The sequence below is a fragment of the Vombatus ursinus genome, unplaced genomic scaffold (genome assembly GCF_900497805.2).
Source record: "Vombatus ursinus unplaced genomic scaffold, bare-nosed wombat genome assembly UNPS02014848.1, whole genome shotgun sequence".
Classification (NCBI taxonomy): domain Eukaryota; kingdom Metazoa; phylum Chordata; class Mammalia; order Diprotodontia; family Vombatidae; genus Vombatus; species Vombatus ursinus.
Window position 1 is genome coordinate 8,369,339 of NW_020954626.1, and position 21,043 is coordinate 8,390,381.

Consider the following 21,043-nt stretch of genomic DNA (forward strand, 5'->3'; position numbering starts at 1 on the left):
CCAATACAGATTCAGGGCTACATCTAGTGGCAGATGTGATAAAGTTGATAAAAAAAAAATTCTCTTATCTCTGTAATCTTTCTCAGAACAAAAATCGTTCCATTCTGAGATTCTTGCTGACTTAAAGTCATTTATCTGATTTATTGGCTGCTACTATACCTCTTTATATACTCTCAATGCCATATAGCTTGCCCCTGAAATATGTGGAACATGTTCTAGAGGAGGCTGGCGAAATGACATTTTATCCCAAACAGTAACTTTTTATTGGTTGTAAAAACTTGCAAAGTTGCAAGAGGCCATTTTAACAATGTACGATTCCTCTTGGTGCTCTGAAAGTGCTCTCATTTGTGGTCACAGTTTAGGGGACACGTTTGCTTTTATTCTGTGTTTCTAAGATGAGATAATTGAGAATTTTGTTATCTGAATAGATGCTTTGTATTTTTGTATTTATAATACAAAGCTCTGTTTGTAAACACAATTCAAAAATATAAAGAATGTACTTTTTGGTGAAGATGTTCACTGAATACCAAGAAAGAGCAGAAAAGGGAGCTTTTGTTTACATTTAATAATAATGCCTCTGTCTTCATTGGCTAGTTCTATTTAAAAGGGTACCTGATTTTTAGAACTTTATGCAACGAAAAGAATAACCCTCAAATTTGCTTCTAGTGAACAAATATATTTTTATTTGAAAGGCACCTCTATTAATTTAGAAAATTTCAAATATTGGTCAGTTGGGGTGGTTAATAAAACGTCAGCCATATAATTCATATTCACTGAAGAATTAAATCATGATAACATATGCTTAGTACTATGATCTAAATGTTTTTGAACCTATCACATTTTAGAAATATGTTGGGATGCTTGAACCTTTTCAACTTAATTAGAAGATATGTGAAAATCTCTTCTAAGCTTCAAACCCTGAGAATCATTTTTTTTTTTGGAAATTAAAATAATTTCAAGAGCCCTTCAATCTCCCTACTCTTTTTTTTCAAGTTTCCTCTATTTTTAAACAATCTTTCTGTTCAGGCACAATAGGTGGGCTTCTAGATTACTTCTAGTTTTATGGGCAGTATTATGGTCCGTAGAGGACCACGTTAAATAAAACATTTTAGGTTAACTTTGGTGAATAGTTCTTTATTCTGTCTTAAAGTTCTCAGCTATACAACTGAATAACTTTTTGGTTGAAATTTATTAAATTGAAAGTTATCATGAAGAAAGATGTTTTCCTAAAAATTCTAATCACTTTAGTTCTGTCATCCAAATTTTATTCCTTTCTCTGTCTGTTCATTCAAGAAGCATAAGGATAGAAGGTTCTAAATACTCCCACCTCACCTTTTAATATAGCTTCTTAGTACATTGATTAGAGACAAAAAAGTTAACATAACCTTAAAGCTTTGTATTGATAAGACCAATAGGAATTCTGATATTATAGCTGGTCTGTCCTCATGTGAAAAAAGACTATTGAGTGCTCATTGATTTCAGTAGCAAATTTGTTTTCCTAAGGTAGACTTACTGATTGAACTGATTATAGAAGATGACATAATTTAATAGGATGTGTGAGTTAATGAGCCTTGGCATGTTTATATGTCAGTCTTACAAAACCTAAGTAATTCTTTCCCCCTTCAATAAAGAATTCACCTATATGCTGTCTGTGATTCTGAAAATACACCTATGTTTAGAGCCTATAGAATTACTCAGTTGATTGCAAGGGTCCCTGTCCCATAGGCACATATTTCTTTGGAAATTAGTCACTTTTGTTTGAAAGGTCAGTTCTGAAGGTCATGGGAGAGAAATGAGGAACCATAGCAATTATCATGAGACTAATGTGGGCATCTTTCATTTCATGGGTATAAGAATAAAGGTTTAATTTCTAAATTTTCTGAAATGAATTAAAACTTTGTATTTGGCGCAATATATGTGCAAAACTCGAAAGTTCAGATAATGTGCAAAAAACAAAATTCATGAAATATTCCTTATGGTAGTGACTGATGCTGTGTGCATTTTTTTTCTTTTTAGTCACCGGAAGGTTCTCAATTGAGTATGTTGTGAAGCTCAAAATATTTCCTCTAGTATTTTGTAAGGGTGAATACTTGAAACATTTTGGAAATGTTTTCAGAGTGTATTGAAGTAGTGGGCATTATTGATGCTGAAAATGGACAGTTTCATTTTGGATGCCAACAATGCAGAGCTAATCCAAAGAGTAACATTGTCTTGGATATATTGCCTTCTTATCACTGAAGACAAGGTGTTAAATATGAACCTTGACAATACTGTTTCTAAAACAAATAAATTTTAAATGAAACATTGTGATGATTTATTGCTACATTTCAAGTTATCCTTTTATGTTTTTGTAGACTCAGTTATACTTTGTTACATTTGTGAGTCATCAGAGTGTGCACTCCAAATTGCAACCCCTCTGCCATTTTTCATGGTGAACAATTCTTGTCCGTATCTTTTCAAAGATTTCATACAGCAAAGCTAATATTAGGCCCTTTCTTGTAAATCTTTTAATATTCCTAGAGTGTCAATGTGCTCTATTCAGGCTTTCTATCTCATTTATACCACATAAACAGCCAGTCTCTTTTTTAAAAGTTGTGCTTGTCCATGATACTTTTCTTCATTGTTGGCAACATGTTTGGTTTACTAATGACTTATCTTTCTATTACCTTTGAGATAGTTGTAGTTTTGATTCTTTAATAGATGTATAGCATCCCTGGGAGAATATGGACGTTAGTGGCACTGAGCAGTTTGTAATGATGAAGAGTACCACACAATTTCCTAAATGCAGTTCAGCCCAATTTCTTCTTTCTTCTTGACCCAAATTATTAACTTTTATCTTTAATATATACATATTGATGAACTAACTGCATAGGCTACCTTTCTAGTTGTGTGTCATAGTCTGGGTAATATGCATTATTCATCCACTTTTTTTTTTCAGGTTGGATGGTTATATTTGTCTGTGTGGATTTCACTGAGAAGGTTTTTTGATGTTCTGGTTACTGTAGTGGCAAAAAGCCTACCTATTTACTTATGTTTTCATCAAGAATACCTTTAGTGCATTGGGTGTTTTATTTACTTTTCTTATCAGTCTCAACACCTAGTAGTCCTCTGTATATAAGATGCTAAATATATGTTGAATTGAACTGGATATTACTAAAGTACATATTTCAAGTGCAACTGAAATAGACATGTTAGTATTTCCTTATTCAATATCGTACCTTTTCATTAGTTCTTCAAAAAATTTTATTTTTCTGTGTCAATTCAGTTTAACTAATGTTGCATACTTTTGGATTTTAAAGTACTTTGCTAGGCATTGCGGATGAAAAATGACATTTTTGCCCCTCAAGGAATTTATAATTTAAAAGGGGGATTAGACATTTGGCTGTTATATGAGACAGAATACAGATGACTGCATAGAAGTAAAAAGCATGGCATGAGAAAGTTGAAGGGAATGAATTACTTCTAACTGGGAGATCAGGGAAGAATCCATGAAGATGACACTTGAGCTGGACATTAAAGGAAGGATAAGATTTCAATCAATGGTGATGTTAGAGGAGTTTATGAAAGGAAGGAAGGAAGGAAGAAAGAAAGAAAGAAGGATATGATCTGTGTCAGCTTCCTATGGATGCTAGTTCTTTCTCAAAACTCATCTTGTGGATTTTTTTCTTTTGACCCCAGGAATTTCACCATTTAGTACTTTCTCATTTTTTTACTTGTCCATTCTATCAATATCAATTCTATGAATATCAGTGATATTCATCATTGTCACCTTGGGGCAAAGAGATAGATTTGATATTAATGATCACTGAACTCCAGCTCAAGACACTGAGCTGCTGACCTTAGTCTCTGAACCACATTTGTGTTCTGGATTCACTCCTATCAGTTCAGTCTTTTTCAGTTGTGTCTGACTCTTTGTGAACCCGTTAGGGGTTTCTTGGCAGAGATAGTGTAGCGGTTTGACATTTCCTTTTCCAGCTCATTTTACTGATGAGGAAGCTGAGGCAAACAGATTTAAGTGACTTGTTCAAGGTCACACAGCTAGTAACTATCTGAGGTCAGATTTGAACTCAGGAAGTTGAGTCTTTCTGACTCTGGGCCCGACATTCTTTCTATCTACTATGCCACTTAGCTGATCTACTCTACTGTTTACTTAGTTATATCCCTCTCCCACTTCTGCCAACATAGTAACTGGATTATGGATTTGGATACGCTTGCTCTTTTTCTCATTTTATCCTTGTCTACCACACCTTCTAGACAACTAAAATGGCTTGTCTAGTGTTTATTTACTAGGCAAAAGAGAATGTACTAATTTGGAAATAATTACAAAAAGGAATGAAAAAATATCTCTAAAATAAAAACTATCCAGGAACATGCTGGTTTCTAACTAGAATCATAGATTTAGAATGAGAAGTGATCTCAGAGACCATCAGGTCTAACCCTATTATTTCACAGAAGAAACTGAGGCATATGGAGGCTATGACTTGTCTAAGGTCACAAAGGTAGTAAGTGTCAGAGGCAGGATCTTTAAAGGGCTTCAGACTTATTTTAGATGATGGTTGCCCTCTAGGATGGGTACCACTTAGCTGCCTTATGATTCTTAAAGAGAAATGTAATTTCTTTCTCTCAGCATTCCTATAGAAACATGGGATTTGGGATTCACTCACGTAGGCGTGCTGCATGAAGTCTGTTGACCCTGTTCTACAATTCCAGATTTGTTATCAGCCAATCAGAGATCCTTCTGGTTGGGTGATAGATTCGTGGAAGATCTTTGCACATAATCATTTATCTGTTTTCTCTACTCCTGATCAGGGGGTAGACCGAGAGAGAGGAATTTATCTAGATTGTCTTATTTCCTCAAATAGAATATAATATCATTCCAAAAGGATACACAAATTACATTTCATTTTGGGCATGGGGGAGAATATTCACAGAAACAGGGAAGGGTAAGATGGTACCTGGGATCAGTAAGTAGCATAGAGCACAAGGACCCTTTACATTGTCCCTGCCTTTATCTCCCTTTCATTCTCACTGCCACCAGTACAGCTCAAACTTTTATTGCCTTTCACTTGGACTATGGTGGTAGTCTCTTAATTTTCCTCTGCCTCTGTTCCTTTTGCTCTCTCCTTTCCACAATTTGTCCTGCCCTTAGCCACCAGTTTAATAGTATTAAAACACAACTCTGGTCATATCATTTCCTTGCTCAGGAACATTAAATGACCTTTTTTTTTTTTTTTTAAAACCTCTAGGCAATCAAGGCTGTCCATTATCTGGTTCCAGCCGAATGTTCAGTGTTTTTTCTCACTGCTTCCCTCCATGTCCCCTTTAGCCCAGCTGGACTACTTACCATTCCTTTTAACACATACATACGAACACCCATACCTCTATATATCCCTTGTGCTTCTTGCTTCCTTTCCCTGAAATTCCATTTTCTATTTCCCTCTCTCTAGTCTTCTCTTGTTCAGATCCTGTCATCTTCAAAGCTTTAACTACCCCTTCCTTCCTTAGACTCTTATAGAAAAGTTTATTACTTCTTTCATAGTACTTACATATGCTGGATTTTATTCTAGTTATTTGTGGGGGTTTCTCATCTCTGTTTCTTCTAGTATCTTTGGGATGGTAGTCATTTGATAAATATTTGTTGAATAAATGAGCAATCAATAATTATTATTGGCATTCACACCTCTAAGCCCAGTTAATGAGAAAACACTCTGTTGTTTACAATGTATTTTTTTTTTCTTGTTAAGATTGGCCAGTTAATATAGGCAGTAACAAACATTGGGACTTTATTTGTAATATGCTTAACTCTATTTTGCATTTGTTAATTTATTATCTATATACCATTATTCTTGTGAGCATCATCAATCTCATATAGTAAACATCTGCATCCATTGATATTACTCTAACCAACAAAGATGGTCTAGAACAGATTTCCTGCAAATTTCTTTTTGTCATCTATTTAATTTTTCTTCCAACATGACTTGTTCCAGAGTTACTAAAACTTGTACTCAGTTTAAAAAAATTATCCCGCAAAAAGTTGGTTGCTTCTTTGTTTCATGCTGGAAAGTGTCTGCCACTTTGCAATTCTGTTTCCCACCTGAACTGAAGACACAAAGAAGCAAGGCTTGCCTTCATTATGAGATAAGAATTCAGATGCTTACCTGGCTTGTGTTTTTCTTTTTTTTCTTATAGTATAATACTCCTTGTACTCTTTGAATGACAGTTCAACATTATTCCTTTCACACCAAAGTTTGACATAGTTTTGATTGTGTGACTTGTATGGTTAGTTTTTAGTTGTCTTCAGAAATATGATGGTTGTGTAGGGAAGAATTGAGCATGAAGCCCTTGGAGGGGGAGAGCATGAATGTTTTTATTGAACAGAAATAGTAGGCCCTGACCTGGTTTTTTTCAGCTACACTTTGGTTGTCATAATGACCTGAAAAATTTACAGGAATCTCTCTTAAACTACTAAATTTTTACCTAGAGAGGATTTTATTTTCCCCATCCTTTAGTGCTGTTTACCTACCTCCAGGGCAGTCTGTCTCCATTAGATAGTACTTTGGAAGTCTCTTGAAATTTAGTCATGTGTGAATCAAGGGCACTCATCTGTGATGAGGATTACTTAAAGTTTTTCTGATTGTTAGATATATGTCGATAAACACTAAGCTGACTAATTCTTATGTTTAATGCTTGTGGGTGGGAAAACATTATGAAAGGGAATTTGAAGACTAGGTTTAGAGTCAGTTTTGTTAAAGGCTTGAGATATGATTAGAACCATTAGAGATACCAACTGTTTTGGCTTCAAGATTTATTAGAAATTGATCTTATAATCACAGTTTTGACAGTAACTGTTTCTATTGGAATACATTGTTTTTATTTTTAGCTCTGACTAATTTTGAATGTTAGGTAGCTAGGTGGTGCAGTGGCTAGAGTGCCAGGCTTGGAGTCAGGAAGCCTCCTCTTTTTAAGTGCCAATCCAGCCTCAGACGTTTTATTAGCTCTGTGACCCTGGGCAAGTCACTTAACCCTATTTGAACCCTGTTTGCCTCAGTTTCTTCATCTGTAAAATGAGCTAGAGAAGGAAATGGCAAACTACTTCAGTATATTTGACCAAAAAAACCCCAAATCCACCAAATGGGGTCACAAAGAGTCAGACACTGCTAAAAAAAAATGACTAACCAATGCCAATTTTGAATTTAGAAATCATTTTGGAAATAGCAGATTTTTTTTTAAATTCCGCGAGTGAAGAGAAAGATAAAGCTTGAATTAACTGCTTAAATTCAGTCTAGAATCATAGGAATTTATCAGTGTCTTTCTGCAAAGAAAGTGATATCCAGAGAGATGAATATCAGACATTATCATTATTAAATAATTATTCATTGAATGTGAAACAGCAAGCTCAGATTTGAACTCAGATATTTTGACTCCAGATCTTGTGCTCTTTTATCTTCAGTCCTCTGAAGAGGATCACGGGTTCATAGATTTAGAACTGGAAGAGGCTTCATAGTCATTAACCACACATGTAACTTAATATGTTTTATAGATTCTCTTTTCCTGTTTTTAAGTATCATCATGACTTCTCAGTGACTTCTCTCCTCCACCAATAGAACTCTAATTTGCAACAAATATGTATAATCAAACAAAAAATGAACACATTGACTGTCTGAAAAATATATACTTCATTCTGTACTTATCATCTACCATCATGGTTGAGGCATATTTGGTGAAGTCATGATTGGTTATTGCATTGCTCAGAATTCTGAAGTATTTCACTGTTATTGGAATTACATTATTGTGGTCATGTAAATTGTTCTGCTTCTGCTTACTTTTCTCTGAATCATTTCATCTTCCTGATTTTTTCATATTCATCATTTCACATGGAAAAATAATACTTGCTACATATATTTTAAAAATTTCACATTTAGCAATATAACAATAAAAATTCAAACAAATACTTATTTTAAAAAGGTTTTATGTTCCTAAGTGAAAAAAATACCATCTTTTAAATAAAATTTAAGTATTTGTCCTTTGGTGATTATACTCTGATGCAGTATGGTAAGAAGATGCCTTAAATGTCCTTCATTAGCACCTTTAATTGGAGAGTGGAACCACCTCTCAATAATTTAACACCTCTCTGCTTCAGTTACCTTTGGCAAAACAAACAAACAAACAAAAAACAACCAAACAAAAAACAAAACAAAATGTTTTTCAGTTTTTAGATATAGCAGCAGAATTAATCCAAAAAACCCAAATAATTTAATGTATTATGACATGCATGTCTTTGAAAAATGAAACTCAAGTTTGAGTTGTGAAGAATGTATTAAGATCACTACAAACAAGTATGAACTTTCTTTAGGAAAATAGTTGATTAAATTAACATTTCTCGACCAGTGGTTTAAATTTAATCCTTCTGATTAATGATTTGAGTTATAATTTAATGTTATTTGATTGAAATCATTGCTTTTCTAGTACTTTTATGTTATTCTGTCCTTAACAAAGAATTTATCATTCAGCTTTAGTTATTCCTTTTTTGAGGAAAATTATAGTAATACAGACTCAGTCAGCATTTCTAAACTCCCTAATAATCATGTTCAATGTAGATGTCTTAGAATAAAAGGAGCGTAGGTCCAGAGCAGAAAGGGATCTAGTTTAACACCTTGATTATGTAGATGAGAAAACTGAGGCCCAGAGAGATTGTGAGTGTCCAGTGATCACATAGATAGTAAATGTTAGAGGTAGAATTTGAACTCAGGTCCTTTGAATTCAGAGCCAATGCTCTTTTCACTGTACAATGCTATATCTTATTATTGATATAGTATTGCTATTTGCAGATAGTATGAATATCCCAAAGTGTACTTATGTGTAACTTTGGATGAGAATATGCATTTATAAATGAAGCACATTTATTAAGTCATATAGAATTAGTGCCTTTTAAATCCGAATTTGTTCTTTTATTGTATACAGCAGTCCTTAGTGATAAATACTCCGTTTCTAGCCAAATGCTTTCTGAGAAATTTTTTTTTCTTTTATTAACCTATTGCTATAAAGGAAATATTTTAAATGATCACATGGATAAGATAGGCTACTTAAGATGAGTAACAACTGATCTTTTTCTATGGACTGGGATAAGAAATTTTAGACTCTTAATAATTAGAATATTGGACTTGTAGTCCAGAAGACTTGAGTACAGATCCACCTTAGACATATACTAGCTAGAGTTATTTTAGGTGAGTCACTTACTCTGTCTTGGCCTGAGTTTCCTCATTCATAAAATGGGGATGATAATGACAACATCTTCATTAGGAATCTGAGGAGATTAAAGCTTTTGCAGACCCCAAACACTGTATTGTTATCTTCTATCATAGTTGTTATTATCGTAGGCTACTTGTCCATCACTCTACTTGGGATTAGAAGAAATGATTTATGGTTCTAGTGTTGCCATTTACTGGCTGTTTGATTTTATGCAAACCAGCTAACCTGAGTTTGTTTCCTCATATTAAATGTGAGTAATATTTCCCCTTCCTGCCTCACAGAGTAATTGGATGGGTCAAATGAGTTAATATATGTAAAACACTTTATAATGATGAACTGCTCAATAAATATAAACTGTTACTGTTATTAGAAGAAAATCACTTCAAGCTCACATCCAAATTAAAAAAAAAACTATCTTTTTTAGAGAAAAATATTTAAGGTGTAGTTGACCTAATTTTTATTTTAAGAACAGAGAATGTAAAAAAATTTAATAAACAATAAAAATTCACTTCCAATTCATATTATGGCCAGATAATAGAGTAGAAAGTAGAGAAAGAAAAAGAAATATAGAGAAAGAAGAAAGGGAGGAATAGAAGGAAATAATGTGTGGAAAATAAATGTGAGAGACAATAGAGTAAAAGAAATCCAAATAAGATATTAAAGGCAAATGGGAGGAAGTAGGGTTCCAAAGTTTGTTTTGATTGAATGTAGACTGGGCTAGAACACTGGCTATGAAGTCAGAAAGCCTGGGTTTAAATTCTGACGATGCTGTCTTTTCCTGAGTGGCCATAGGAAGTCTCTTAACCCTTATAGGTCTTAATTTCCTCAACTGTAAAGTGAGGTAGTAGACTGGATTATTGCATAGGTCCCCTCCAACTATAAATACTATGATTTTATGTTCTTATTTGCTTGGGTGTTAGATATCTAATTATCACTTGTTGTTATAATTGCCCTTTGAAATTCTGGTGAGAGTTTCATCCATTTAAATCACTTCTTTCTATATTAGAAACTGCTTTTCTATGCTTATTTACAGACTTCAAAGCTTTTGATAAAAGGTTTATTTTTCTGTGGAATTCTGAAGACATACACATGCTTGAATGTTATCTTTGTTTTTTGAGAGATTAAATGTGCCTCATTCCATAAAACCTGCAGGTTACATTAGAAACCAGTATTTTGCTATATTTTACTCAACAAATATTTGAGTACTTAATATGTGGAAGGCACTGTACCTTTGGTGGGTAGGTGGGTGGAATAAAAGATGCTGAGTAAGAAGGAGTTTCTCCACCCAAAGAGCTTACAGTATTTTAGGGGAAATGACATTTATATGTTTGTGTTTCAATTTAGCAAACATTTATTAAATACCTACTATGTGTAAAACAGTAAGCTAGGCACTAAGAATAGGAAGATCAAATAGGATACAGTCCCTGCCCTCAAACAACTTATAGTCTAATAAGACATGTATACAAATAACAGTAAAAGAGAACCAGAAGGAGTAAGTCCAAAGGAGCCATTTTGGAAAGTGGTGAGAAGTTTGAGAAAGAGCGTCCTTCCATCCGGGGAAATTAGGCTTCATGGCGGTACAACGTTGGAATTTGAATGACAGGAAGAATTTCAGTAGGTAGAAATAAAGCTGAGAGGGAAAGTGAATTCCAGGAGTGGAAAGATAGGTTGACTATCAGAGATGGCAGTGTGAGAACATGAGATAATAATTAGTTAAGTTCTGCTAGAAGATTTGACATAGCACTAGAAAGGCAGATTGGCACTGAGCAGGGATACTTAACCCGGAGTTCATGAACTTGTTTTCTTAAGAAAACATTTTGATAACTCTATTTTAATATAATTGGTTTCCTTTGTAATCCTATAAATTCCATTTTATACATTTAAAAAGGCTTTACTACACTGCCGAAGGCATCTACCACACAGAAAAGGTTAAGAGCCCCTGCTATAGGAGGGTCTTTAAAGTCAGATTTAGGAATGCATTCTTTATTCGGTAGGCAATGGGGAGGCTCTGAAGCTTTTTGAGCAGAGAGCAAGTTGATCAGAGTATTGCGTTAGGAAGATTACTTTAGCAACAGTGTAAGGGATGGAGGAGGTAAGAAGATGAGTTAGGCTCTAATGATGATCTAAGTGATATGAAAGGGGGAATGTCGAAATGAGGGTAATTATGTTGGGAAGGGAAAGGATAAGGAATAGATGTGAGAGAGATTGTAGTAAAGATGGCAAATGGTTAAGTGCTGAATGGGGGGAGATGGTGAGGGAGAGATGGAAATCAAAAGATAAGAGCAGTATATAGTTTTATGTAGTGCTTTAAGATTTACAAACAGCTTTCTTCCCAGCCCCACTAAGGTGAGTAGTGCAAATACTTTTATCCTCTTTTTATAGGTGAGGAAATGGAGACTCAGAGATTTGTCCATAGTCATATGGCTTTTGAGCCTGAGTGACTGAGACAATGGTAATGTTATGCACAGAAACAGAAAAGTTAAGGGAGAGGAAGAGGCAAGTCTTAAAGGAATGATGAAAAGTTCAGTTTTGGATAAATTGGGGACATCTCTAGGTAGATATCTACAGGCATTTATTGAGCATCTCCTTTATTCTAGGTAATGTGTTAGCAATGAATACAAAAGTGAGACCTCCTGCCTACAAATTAGCTTATGTTCAGGTATACTGAACCTGGTCACTGGATCCGAGTTCAAATGCCAGCCCTGGCACTTGTTAGACCTTGAACAAATCACTCCCCCTCTCTGGCCCTCTATTTCCCCATCTATGAAATGAAAGAGTTGGGCTTGATGACTTCCAAAGTTGTTCCAATTCTGGATTTGTGCTTCTGTGACATGCTCAACGAGTACCTGGAAATAGGTGATTAGAGCTTTCTGGAAAGGTTGTGGCTAGAGATGAAAATTCAGATGAAAACTTTTTTGGGGGTTGTTTAGTTGAAGCCATATGAGGCTAAAGAATAGGATAGGGAGTGGACTCATCACTTCAGAGAGTAGGGAACTCCCTGGTGAGGATATTCCCTCCGCCAGTGTAGACCAACACCTTCTCTGTAACTTGAAGTCTTGGGGAGTTGCTTAGAACCCTGGAAAATTAAATGACTTGTCCAGGGTCACAGAGCTAGTTTGTGTCAAAGACGGGACTTGAACCAAGGTCTTTCTGGTTACGAGACCAGATTTTTACCCGCTACACTATGATGCCTCTCTTTTGGTGTTGAGGTTGTATTTTTTTTTAAATATATGAACAAAATAGTAGGGCACAATTGAGTTAAATTGATTTTTTTTTCCTCTTAAAATGCTTAAATTTACTGTTACATATGAAAAATCAAAAGGCCTGTAGGAAAGCCTCCATCATGACATTAGGTACTATCTTTATAGAAGGAAGTGGGCAAGAATTGCTTAGGTTAAGAAAGCATAGAGGGATTATAACCTGGACTAATGGAGGCAGTGTCTATAAAATTATTTTTTAAATCCCCCAAAGCAACACCCTTAAACCCTCTTCATCTTTGTAAGAATTGTATAAAATTTATATCATCAGAAGCCTGGAATTAATTTTAGATGAAATTGATAAACCACAATCAAAAGTTTGCTTTAAAATTATAGGATCATAGGAGTTCATGGAAATCATGGATTTAGAGCTAGAAGGGACCTTAAAGGTTGTTTATTTGGTCTGTCTCTTGCCCACACCCCCACTTCATTTTACAGATGAGGAAACTGAGGCCATGAGAAGGCTAAGTGATTTGTTTAAGAGTAAGTGGCAGAGTTAGGGTTCAAACCTAGATCCCCTGACACAGAACCCCATGCTCTTTCCACCATACCATTGCTAAGATGTGAAACTGATCTAATTTGCATTTTAGATGGATAAACTGAATTGGTTTGCTGTTTCAGGCAGCACTAAATATTCCCTTTCTCATTAATTGCTGTATTGGTCTGAATGGAGACCGAACTCAGTCTTCCCTTCTTTTCTCTTCCTTCCACCCCCCTCCCAATATGGCTTGTACAAAGCCTGTAATCTTACCCTGTATTTTTTTTTCAACCTAGGCCACTAGACTTCCCTAATAATAGAGAGTGGGTGGTGGGGTGTTGAATGTGAAAGCTGTATGATTTCCACCAACCTCCCTTTAAAAGTGTCTATTTCTTTCCACAGAACGTGGGGCTTTGAATTTGCTGATAATGTTTTTACTGTAATCTCAAAGCCCCTACCTATCTGTTCAGTCATTTCAATCCTAATAGTAAATATATATTTTAACAGGATAATTTTATATTTTTGTCTTCATGTGTTTATATATTTTTTTCCTTTAAAGAGTTTTCATTTTAATGGTTTTGTATATACTCTGAAGAGGCTTTTTTTTTTTGACCAATGGTCTAGTTATTAGCATCAGTGAAAATTACATGATAGCTGTATAACTTTGTTTATGTAGAAGATACTACCTTTAGTTTTATTGACAGATAAAGGGACAGACTTCATATTCCTAACCACATGAGAGGAAGAGATATAAAAAGTAAGACAAGAGCTTTGGCTGGGAGTCTGGTCATGTGGGGTCTGTTCTTGAGTTGCTGTTAACTAGCAAAATTACTTTGGGCAAATCATTCAGCTTCTCCAGTCCTCTTTTCTTTTTCTCTTCTATAAGGTGAGGGGTTTGGAGTGAAAGATTTCTAGGGTTCCTTCCAGTTTAAAAAAAATTAATATTTACAAATTAGGTCTTCCATACACTGTCTGGACATCAGTTCCACCTATGGAGTTTCACCAAAGTCTTGGAATAATGGCACAGCCAGTGTGTGGCTGTTTAAGTATTCAGTTCCCATGGTGTCAGTAAGAATTTCTAATGAAGTGGGAATTAACTCAGCTATGTATTTTAATATGTATGTGCTTTTAAATTTTTTCTAAAGTTTTAGGCTTGACTGTTCATATGACTTGTCTTGCTAAGGTTATATGGAAAAATTAAATGCACATAGATTATATATTGACAAAATTTAAGAGTATTCCTTGAAGTAAATGTTAAAATTATTGAAAGTGATTTAAAGAAACATTGAAAGCATCTTCTTCCCAGCAGAAACTTGTTTCCAAAATTTTAATGGAAGACAATTAGAAAACATTTTTCAATATTTAAATATTTGCCTTCTCTTCCCTTTCCCCCCAACTTTTCGGCTTGGAGTTCTTCCTGGAAAAAATAAGTTTCTTTGGAATCCAGGCAGTTCATTACACTTACTGTTACTTTATAGTGTTTGATTGGATAAAAATTTTGGTTTTTATTGTCCATGGCATTTACCATTAACCTTTGAGGTCTGTTTGAACTTTACTGAAAAGCTGGCTGCCTTGTCAGTGTGAGGACCCAGCTAAACTCCTCTGAGGTGAAAGAACATTTTCCTTAAGTCAGAAGTGTCCTCCATCTGAAAACACATTTGAACTCATTTATAAGGTTGTTTTTTTTTTTTTTAATATGTGCCACTTATTAGCAAGTCTGTTCAGTGACAGAGACTCTCTTGTGGGCATTCCTGTCATATTGAGGAAAGTCCTGAAACTGGGAAGATTTTAGGGCTCATATAACTCAGCAGCTTTTGTCATCTTGTGTTGACAGTTTTTGATAAGGTGTTTAAATAATTCCTTCCTACTTCCTTAGTAGAAGACAAAGAACAGGGAAACCCTATATCGTGGTCAAAGTCCCTTGTGTAGGGGTGCTGGCAAGTCTCACTATTTTGATCTTTTTCCTTCACATTTTAGGAAGGTATTTTGAGCTACCTGGAAGAAGAGAGAGAGACACACACACACATCCAGGCCCCCTTTTATTTAAACGATTTAAATGTTTTATTGCATTGGTCTTCTTGTTTCAGAACATTTGTTTTGTAATATGAAAGAATATCCCCCCCTTCTAGATGCAGCTGTTTATTTTTAGATAATCCAAGTGCCTCATGAATTGTCATCAAATACTGTATGATACCTTGTATCCCTGCAAGTGAAAATTGGTAGGGTTGTGACAGGATATGCCTTGTGCCTCAAGGAGGAATCAGTCAGAGTTTGGATATCTTTCATGTATGTGTCATAGGGCGCCTCTAACTTGGTTCCTGAAGAACATGCAGTTGCCATAGCAACGAAGGCCCTTTGAAGGCAGGATTCTTGGCAGAGTTGTTGCATCTTCTAAAGTGCTGGGTGTGTTGATAGGAAAGTATCCAGTCAGCATAAGCACACACAACTCCAGGCCAGCATTCTGGGAAAGAAGCACTTAGGTTTTTAACTTCTTTCAAGATGTATAGTTTTAATTTGAAGGTAACTCCATTTTGAATTCCTCCTAAGAGCATTATTCCCAATATTAATGTGACATTTTCTCCCTTTGCACTCCAGATATTATTCTAACAACTTTAGTTTCTCTTTTGTTGTGCACCAAATGAAGTTTTGGCTTCTATGAAACTATCTTCTGTTTTTGGTAAAACCAGTTTGTTTTCTGATCACTGCTGTAACAATATATTTGTTATAAATAACATAGAAAATATAGGATAATATAAAAACAACAGATCATAGATTTATTGCTGGAAGGGACTTTAAAGTCCATGAACTCCAAACCCATAATTTTTCTAAGTTTCCTTAGATGAGGAACATGAGGCCAAGAGAGGTTAAGTGACTTTCCATGGTTACACAGCATGTAAGTGTCAGAGGGGCAAGATTCCAACTCACTTTCAGTTTTCTCACTTCAAGGTCCTGATGCTCCTTTCACTGAACCACTTAGCTGTTTCAATTGCATTTTAAAACAATTTTTTTGTTTGTTTTGTTTTTTATTTTTAATGGGGCAGTGGGGTTAAGTGACTTGCCCAGGGTCACACAGCCAGTAAGTGTTATGTGTCTGAGGTTGGATTTGAACTCAGGTCCTCCTGACTCCAAGTCTGGAGCTCTATCCACCGAGCCACCTAGCTGCCCCCTAAAACAATTTTTATTGACATAAAACACCACCATCCCCAAGTGCCCCCAAACAACCTGCTTAGCTTTCAAGACCCTCTTTATTTGGTTTGGTTCAGCCAATTAAATGTTTTCTATGTGGGAAGCACTGTGATGGGCCCTGGGGATACAAAAAGAAAAACTGAAACAGGACCTACCCTCAAGGTGCTTATATTCTGCTATTGCTCTGTCCTCACTCTACTTATTTATTGGTGTTACCTTTATTTCTTAGTAACAGGGAGATTCAGTTCTAGTAAGGTCAGTCTCCTCACAGTCCCTCTTATAGAAGGACATAATAATAACTGTTGCTTCTCCTTTGTGCATGTTTTCCCTTTAGGCTGAAATGCCCTCTCTCTGTCTTGGTAGGTACCAAGCGTTCAAGGCCTTTCTCAAGTACAGTCCCCTCCATTAAATGTTGCCCTGCTAATTATTTCACTTTTCTCTGTTTTTGTTTTTTGGGTTTTTTTTTTATATGTTCTGTGGTTTTGTAGTAGAAATACTGTATTTGGAGTTAGAAGATAATTCTTGCTCTGGTTCAGACACTAGCTATGTGGCCTTGAACTTAACCTTGGAACCTTAGTTTCCTTATCTGTGAAATGATAATAGTGATATTTGTGTTACTTTATAGAGTTGTTGAGAATAAAATGCATTGTGAACTGCAAAATTTTATATTACTGTGAGTCATTGTTTTTGTCTACCCAACTCGATTTTAAGTGATCTGAGGGCAGAGACTGTCTTCCACTTCTCTTCTTTTACCATATTTAATGCTACTTTGGACATCCTTGTCATAATAGTTTGGTATGTAAAAGTTTATATAGGGAATTAGGAATATACAATTTTAATCACATAGTATGTTGGATAGTTGTGTGTGTTTATTATAATGAATATTCATTTAATTCGAGATTCCAGCTACAGGTCCATCCCTCATATCTATAGAAGTTAGAATTCATCCCCTGTGAACTCCCTCAGCTTTCTTTCTACCTTCTTAAAAATTTGATATCATCATTCATTTTCTTTTTTCCTCTTGTCTCAAAAGACCGTCTTCCTACTCTTCGATAAGGTAGAGATCTTTCCCTTGATCCTCCTCCTTTCATCTTTTCCGGGGATCCTTTCTCACTCATTCATCTTCAGTCTCTCTCTCTCTTTTTATTGGTTCCTTCCTATTTTCCAATAAATGAGTTAAAACTTCTCAGATTTAAGAAAAAAAGCTTTTTCTTGATTCTTCAAGTCTCATCCAGCTACTTCATCCTGTTTCTTGAAAAGTAGTCCATACCTGATGCCTCATCTTTCATGCTATCTAGTTTATCTTGTCTAGTTTATCTTCCTATAACTCTACTGAAGTTGTTCTCTTTAAAATCAGTGATCTTCTGATCATCAGTTCTGATTTTTCAGTAATATCCCTTCTATTTGGATATATCTTCTTCCTTGGCTTCAGCCAATAACACTCTCATGTGCCTCTTATCACTCTTCTCTCTCTTTTTCCCCATATCTTCATGGTAGTGTTCTTTACTTTTGCTTTCAAGTGTATTCTCTTTTTTCTCTATATTCATTGGGTATTTAGGGCTTATTACCCACTCCTTCACTGTGTCAACTTACTTCCTAATTTTTTGCTTCTAATTTGCTCTGTACTACCACCTGTTATAAATTGACAGTTTTCAGGGAAAATTGATAACTGTTGGTAAATAACTTTATTCAGGGTGCCCCCAAAGTCTTAGTGGAGTTTTAAGCTATTAAAGCTTAATTGTTTGAATTCTGTGTCATATACTTACTGGGTAGGCTTTGAACAAGTCGCTTAACCTTTCTTAAACTTTTAAAGCTTAAACTCCACTAAAGCTTTGGGGATGCCTTGTGTTTATGAGCAATTCAAAGTAGTAAGTTCCAATCTGAAGATAGTTCTACTTTTCTTCTGAGTAAAGTACACGTGCAGGCTTTATGGATATATTTTCCTAAATGCTTAGAGGCCTTTTTTAGTTTGCTTGTGAGTTTGCAGTTGTTGATTGAAATTTCTGGAAATCTGACCACTAGATAACTATAATGGTACTCTTCATTGAGCTTTGGCTTTTAAACATGTGGGGGGGGGGAGGGGGGTGGGTGTGGGTGTATGTATGTGAGTGTGCGTGCACACACACAAGTGTGTGTCCTTGGGAATATTATTTAACAATGTGCAGAGAAGGTTACAACCAGGAGTTCCCTATGTGAATGAATCACAAGACTCATCCCAATTCTGAACCCTCATATTTCACTTAGTAGGGGTCTTTAATTCCCCTTATTACAGCTATTAAAAATAGTATTAATTTAGTGGGTTCAGTCTAGTCCCTCAATCTCATAGTTCTTTCCAAGAAATTTTCTTCTTTAAAATTAAATTTAAAAAAAATGAACAGAAATCTATTTTCTCTCCCTCCTACTCCCTACCCCTTGGATAGTAGAGAGTGAAAATAAAAACAAAGTCCTCGTAACAAATATACATAAATTCCTCATTGGCCATGTCAAAAACAAACACGTCTCATTTTGCAGCCTGAGTCCATCGCCTCTCTGTCAGGAGGTAGATAACATGCTTTACCATCATTCTTTTGTAATGATGAACAGTTCCAGCATTGATGAAAGTTTTTACGATTTTCAAAGTTGCTTGTTTTACGGTGGTGTTGGTATAGTGGAAATTGTTCTGGTTATGCTAATTTCATTCTTCATCAATTAAGCAAGTCTTCAGAATAGTTCATTTTTATAATATTGATGTTATATTAGAAATTATTCTGCTCACATAACTCTGCATCAGTTCATTCATGTCTTTCCATGTATCTTTGAAATAATCCTTTTCCTTATTTCTTACTACCCAAGTCTGTTAAACTCGTGTCACAATTTGTTCAGCCATTCCCCAATTGATGGGCATTCCTTATTTTCCAGTTTTTTGCCACCAAAAAAAAGATCTGCTATAAATATTTTTGTACATATAGGACCTTTTTCTCTTTCTTTGATATTTTTGGGGCAAAGTGTTAGCAACCTGTTCTCTCTGCCTTACGTATTCCCCCTCTCTGTATTTGTTTCAGACCTTGCTTCTAAATTCATTACATTTGCCATGGGAGTCTTAAAGAGATGAGTAGTAGGATTGATTGAGTGAGGACCAGATATACAGTTCTTTAGCCGTACTGTGACACTTTAGGGTTTTTGTTGCTTCCAAATTGAGTAGTGGTAGTTCATTTGGATAAGGTGGACCTTATCCAATATTATCATCAAAATCTCAGTGTTGGAATAGACTTTGAAGGGGTCATCATTTTGTCTAACCTCTACTTATATCGGGACTCTTGCTGTAGCATCCATAGCAGATGGTCATCCAGCCTTTTCTTGAAGACAGTACTGAAGGAGATTCCTTAGTCAACCCATTCAACTTTTAGATAGGTCCAATTATTAGGAAATTAAAAAAAAATTATATTGGATATTCATCTACCTCTCTGAACTTGTACACATTTTTCCTAGTTATACCCTCTACAAGGCCAGAATTAAATAAAAATCAGTTTGGTTGGCTGATTGATTGAGGAGTGGGGAAAAAAATGGACTTCTTTTCTTGAAGTTTCTCCCTCAGGTGGTTCCTCAATTTTCTCCATTCTTGTATTTGTATTGGGCACCAGGATTCCCAATTAAAGTTTTGATCTTGGGAAATATGGGATGTGGGAAACCTATACTGCATACACTCTACAGTCCATATTTTTTATGTAGCCTCTGTCAGATACATGGTTTTAGAACACTTCTAGGGCATACAGTGGAGGGAATTTTGGAAAGTGGATTCAAGAGAGTGGAGGCAAGAACAATTTAGAGAGATACTGTTCTAGTGCAACAATATGTCAGCAGATTGGGAAAGGTGGAACAGGTTTATTCCTTGTGGCAGGGAGGAGAGACAGACCTCATGTTCCTGCCTTTTGGTTCCCTGATTGCAGATTTAATGGCTGGGGGTGGTGTCATTGGCAGGAATAATATAGTGATTATGATAAAAAAACCAAAAAAGCCAGGGTGCCTTTCAGTAGGGGGTGATAGGGATTTATGAATTGGTAAGAAGGTAGGGTAAGGGCACAAGGGAGTTCCTTTTTGGGCATGTTTTTATTGGTAGACTTCTTTGGTTTTAGAGGGTTAGGGATGGGGGTAAGAAATGGGGCTGGAGGCTTTAGTCTGCTCATTTGGTAAGCCTGAAGGTGCTAATAAAATTCTGAGGATGAATGAAAAACTTAACTGATGAAACTCACTCTGACACACAAGTGTGGGTTCCATTGTCCAGCCTTTGGCCATGATATTTTTTTTCCTTTATGTACCTATTAAAAGTTCAGTAATCAAGTGTTATTTGACCAAATGAGCTGTGACTTTGAACTACAAGTTCAATTTGTGGTAAGTCTGACTAATAAAATGACAGTTTCATAATCCACATTAAGCAGATTTCCTTTGGGTAGAAATACAAACATTTCTCTTTGTGACTGTTTTCAAACTCATTAGCTGAATGCTTCACCACAAGCTGTGTTCAGTCACTCATTGAATGTGGTATACAGCTAATGTACTTACTAACAGAAATAGGGACTAAAACCATTTAATGTGACTGAATTTGCAAGTGTTCACGATATTTTGAATATTTATGAAGACCTTTATGTAACTGGCCTGGGTATACATTATGGATAGTTTAAAATATAATTTCAAACATATGGTGCTTTTATACCCAAATTACCAATGTGACTCTTTTGTTTGGAGATGTATAATTCAAAATCTGTTATGCCCCTCTTTCCTTTACTGCTCTTCCTATGAATTTATTAACATTACAATTTTAATTTCAGTTTCAGTTCAGATAGAAAAGTTATGAATAGGATAAAAGCTGGAAATTGGAAAAAAATACAGTTTAAGT

General features: G+C 35.4%; 1 protein-coding gene across 3 annotated transcripts in view; it reads left to right on the forward strand.

Annotated features, from left to right (window-relative positions):
* The window catches only part of TCF12 (transcription factor 12), a 408,834-nt gene that overhangs the window by 20,470 nt on the left and 367,321 nt on the right, over positions 1 to 21,043 (forward strand). The window lies entirely within an intron of this gene.